This window comes from Alligator sinensis, unplaced genomic scaffold (assembly GCF_000455745.1).
Source record: "Alligator sinensis unplaced genomic scaffold, ASM45574v1 scaffold29_2, whole genome shotgun sequence".
Taxonomy (NCBI): domain Eukaryota; kingdom Metazoa; phylum Chordata; order Crocodylia; family Alligatoridae; genus Alligator; species Alligator sinensis.
In genome coordinates, this window is record NW_005842194.1 from 1849506 (window position 1) to 1854703 (window position 5198).

At 38.6% G+C, this 5198-nt stretch overlaps 1 protein-coding gene across 11 annotated transcripts in view; it reads right to left on the minus strand.

Annotated features, from left to right (window-relative positions):
* Positions 1-5198, minus strand: part of SNX10 (sorting nexin 10) — a 97055-nt gene that overhangs the window by 30176 nt on the left and 61681 nt on the right. The window lies entirely within an intron of this gene.

The following is a 5198-nucleotide window of genomic DNA, read 5'->3' on the forward strand; positions in this document are numbered from 1 at the left end:
TCTCTCTAGGCATAAATTTCTGAACCTGAACTGTATTAGGTAAGCTTGAGCTAAGTTTCCCCAAATACTTAGTGAAACCAGGGTAGTATTGTAATTGTTTGTGTTTGTTTTTCCTTTGCATGTCTATTACTATTATTACCATAATATATTTCATATACTTAGCAATAAATAACTTTTATAGTCAAACTCGTAGTAACTGGGTACATTTTTCCTTCTCTACTTCTCCTTCCCCACTTGCTCTGCAGCAATGCTTCTTTTACCTAAGCTAAAGATCCCTGTGAGGCCCAAAAATACTGTGGGGTCTATTCATCAAGGGGCTAAAGATTGGGACATGCTGAGTTTAAAACACATAAGGGGATCAGCTTGTACAGGCTGATTGACCCAGTTTGGCTCAGATGTGCCCTAATGAACTGCATGCTGGCCCATGAGGGTATCATCTGGACACCCAGCCGGATTCAGAGGTATTCTGTTCACCTGTGTGCTTGTGTCTAACTGCAGTTTATTGTTGCTCTGATGAACTGATTCTTGGCATATGAGGGTGTCAGCCTGTCCATGCTGATCAACCCGGCCGGGTCAGGCGTGTCACGTTAATCTGTGTTGTGTGTGTGTGTGTGTGTGTGTGTGTGTGTGTGTGTGACTGATTTGGTGACTGGAGGAACCCAGCCCCAGTGAAACTGAGTCCTGCAAGATAGCTCCACTGGGGATTAGGACTTGCAGAAGGGAGATATACAGCTCCGTATAGAAACACAAGTAACACAAGCAGCACATTGATAGAATTACCAAGACCCTAGAAACGTGTCCCTAATAAATGAGCACACCTCAAAGTAATGGGCAAATCTGGTAACACCACAGCTGTGGGACAGATCCAATGGCTGGATTCAGCCCATGGGTCATAGGTTACCAACCCCTGACCTGGGACACTATAAGCGTTTTGGGACAAGGAACAGCTTTCTTTGCTTGTACAGTACCTAGCACAACGGGAACCTGGTCTTTGACTAAGGCTCCTAGTTTCCATCACAGTAAAAACAAAAATAATGACATGATAGTACGTGGCTACACCTGATCAAACACACAGAAGCCATTATCACACTTCAGGTATGAGCAAGAACCAGATTTGGCCTGCAAAGTGTTTATACTTGCTGATAGGCCATAAAGACCCCAAGCCAACTCTCCAAGTATGTCTCCACTGCTTCCAGATTCCAACAGGGAGTGCCACAGGAAAACACTCTATGTATACTGAATCCTGAAACAGAGTGTCATATAGCCAATCTAGTGAAGCACTGGAGTTTTGCAAATAAGCTTTCAATCTCAGGTGTGTTTATCAGCATAAATCCAGCAGCACTCTAAGGCAGCTATATGACATCTGTCTTGGGTGTTAGCACACATGAAGCCAGAATACCATGCAGCATTCCTTGTTGCAGTCCAGAGGTGGGATCGGAGAAGGCCACGTCTGTACCAACCTGAGATAGCCAGGCTGCAAGTTAAAAGAAAAAAAAAAATCAAACAAAACAATAATCTATTTGCCCATTTTATGCTGAAGTCGCCGTTAGGCAGGGTAGATAAAAATCCATGATTACTTTTAAGCCAAAAAAAATGGATTTTTAAATTTACATAGTTTTTTAATTTTTATTTAAATTATAATTAAGCTTTCCTTTGTAAAAATAAACCAGCTTACAATGAAATTTGAATGTAATATAATATAGTCCAAGATATAAATGTTATATAATTTATTAACATAATTTAAATAAAATAATGTGTTGAATCAATGTGCCTCTACTAAAAATTCTGAAGTTAAAGGCTGATTTTCTTCTATTTAAGAATGAGGGAGAAAATCTAACTTTTGAGGTCAAGTTTTAAAAATATGGCACAATCCTGCTGACTGCCTGCCCCTTGGGCAGAGGGCTAGAACTGATGATCAAGCGAGGTCCCTTTCAGCCCTAATATCTATGAAATCTATTAAATCTTTCATATATTAGGGGTTTGACCCTGCAAGGGATGCAGGGTCTATGCTACTGGGTGCAAAGAATCAGCCAAGTCATCACAGGTATTGAAACCTGTAGAATTTTATGGATATACACCATCATGTGTACTCCTTGACCAGGATTATTAACTGAGCCCACCTGCACGGTATCAAACTCCTGTTTTATTCTCTCTACCTAATTAACTCAGGTCTCAAATTACAAACATTTATGATTCTGCATCCATAATGGAGGCTTATTCTCCAGCTCATGGAAGAGCAACCATCTGCTCAGTAACTACCAACTCCTACTTCTTAAGGGTTCTGGGTATTTCAGTTAAAGGGCGCTGCTTGGTCCTTTTGTACATGTAGAGCACTTCTGAAGTGCTCTATCCATGTCTCGAAGCTAAAATACTTCAGCACACAAGTCCAGGGGGTTACAATAGCAGATATCATGGATTGTTAGGGGGAAGGGTTTTAATCTGTTTTGTTGGGTTGGGGGGGGGGGCAGGGTGGAGGAGAGGGTGAAGGGCATGGTAGATTGTCATAGAGAGGAGGCTTGATTTACTGTTAATTTCTTGTGTGAGAGGAGGGAGAGGGAACAGAGTTAGGAGCAGTGTGTACAGAAGAAAGGACCATTTTAAGGAGAATTTTCAAGAGAATTATGCAAGTAAGAACTTAAGCTTAAATTACTTTCACCTAGGCATTTTAGAAAATTTTCCTCAGGGTGACCTAAAATAACTGGTTTAATTCACTAACCATAGTTCACAATTCTACTACTGTAACAGTTAATACTAGCATTTAATAAATTAGTTAGTTGTAAATGTGCACTACATTTTGATAACAAAAGTTTCTGTATCCAAAACATTAAATAAATCCAAAGCACTGTTTTTGTGCTTAATAATTAAATTCAAGTTGCCATCTTAATGCAGCTCAATACAAATATAAGCAACAAGTTAATCATTTAGTGAATAAGAAATATATATTTCAACATTTTATAGCATACTACAATGTAGACTTTCTAACAATCTAATATATTAGGCTATATTTTTTTAAATATATATAGTTTATGTACCTAGGAAATGTACGTACTAAATCTACTGTAAAAACTGTAATAAATCAACATGTTCTCATTGTTATTGCAACCAATAAAAATACATGTTTCTTTAAAAAACAAAAAATATACACAATGGGAAAATTGATAAAAATCAATTATTTAAATTGGGCTTTTCACTTGCTGATTTAAATTATGATTTAAAGAAATTCACCTTGCTCTCAGGCAAACAAGAAACTCCACAATACCACTTTTAGAGAACCAGTTCAGAGCAGAACCAGGCAGGGCTTAAATATAAATATGTGTATGTTGCTTAATTTCCATCCTTCTGTTAGTGTTACTTTCTGCAACTTAAATTGAAAGAATGATTAAAATCTAAAGCTGCATTCATCACTGGTATTATTATTTAAATTAATCAATTTAAATTTTTGCATTTCTCTCCCGCTGCACAACTAGTTGGGTTACTATTCTTGTTCAATCACAGAATGCAATGTTTAGGTTGCAAGTGGTGCAAAGGTATTTTTAACATATATAATAATTTGCTTGCAGAAGATGGAGATGTTAATAACCTTGTTATCTTATTCCAAAAAATCCCTCAAAAGAAAAATGTCACAAACAGGACTTACAGGAACATTCATAACATTTATGCATATTATTAATGACTAAAAAAATATGCCATGTAGATAACCCCGTTTTGGCTACTGAAAAGAAAAATGCCCCCAGTCAGCTCTCTAAGACTTTCTGGACAACAGTGTCCAGCAGAAGGAAATTTTAAAACACCCACAAGAGAATAATCACTCCAGCAATTACTCTTTGGTAAGTGTTCAGCAATACACATGGGAGTGGCATTCCTTTTAAATGCATTTCACAGAAGCAGGTGAGAAAGAGGCAAGGAAACAGCATTTATTATATAACTAAAATACAGGTTTGTAATCACAGGAACTATTGTTTCATTTCTATCTATTGGTGGCTACAGAAATTATTCCAGTTAGGATACCACATAGTTGGCATTATGGCTATACAATTCACCAATATCTGGTATTGATTCCCAGTTTGGAGGTTTTATTGGGAAGGAGAAAGCAGGGGGTTAAAATGGACTCTCAAAAGAACAAGTACTCAGGCTTCTGGGAGAACAGGAAGCTTTGGCCAGGAAAGAGAACTAAAGAGACATGTTTTGGTAGCACAGTAGTTCTGTCTAAACAGAGAGACCGGATAATATCAGAGGAAGGTGTTTGGTTACAGAGGGAGAAAAGAGACACTAACTTCACAATTCAGACAAGAACTATGACTTGAAATAGGAACTGAGATCTAAGCCAGTGAATCCAAACTAGTGAAGAAAGTGAAGTATGAAAATGCATACAGGTGTGTTTACTGTTGTGTCTGGATCTGTCTCTCTCTCGTGCTAACTAAAAATCAACTGTGTTATAGAACCTTTACAAAGCCTGTCGGTGGGTTTCACCTGTCAGGTGAACTGAACTCACAGCATCCCCAAGACTGGCATCAGTCCCCTTAAACTATGAGGGGACTGATAGATCAGCTTGGGTAAAGGACAGCTGGGCTGTGTGGTCCCATTTTCATGAAAGTGTAACATTTCCTTTGCCCAGGAATTCTGTCAGAGAGGCCAAGGAAAGGGACAGTATCTCATGTACTCCGACCCTGGGACAACTTGCTGAGTGTTCAGCAAAGGGAACACAACTAAGGAAAAGGCACTTGGTGTTCTCTCATGAGAAATATGTTACTTCTGCTTTTCTGTGACCTAAAGAAAGTTCATGCTAACCTAGGATGCCAAGGTCTTGTGCAGAAATATAATAGGTTCTATAGAGCAGTGGTTCTCAACTTTTTCAGGCTCAAGGCTCCCCTGGCTAGACTTAAGGCACCCACCAGAAAATGCTAGCTCTAAACTTTCACTCATTTTTTGAGTGCAGAAAAAGAATAGAGTGATTTTCTATTGCAAAGATCTTATAGAGCCCAAAATGTCAGAATTTTTTTAACAATATGGATTCTTATTTGAAATCACTGGGTTTATATTGTGAATCATGTTTGCACATCTATCTGTGCTAACACTGCGTGGCACCCTTGGATCTCAAGGCATCCCAGGGTGCCACAGCACCCTGACTGAGAATCACAGCTATAGACCCCAGTTCTGTAGCAGAATATTTGCCCAAACTCCTGAACACTAGTGAAATT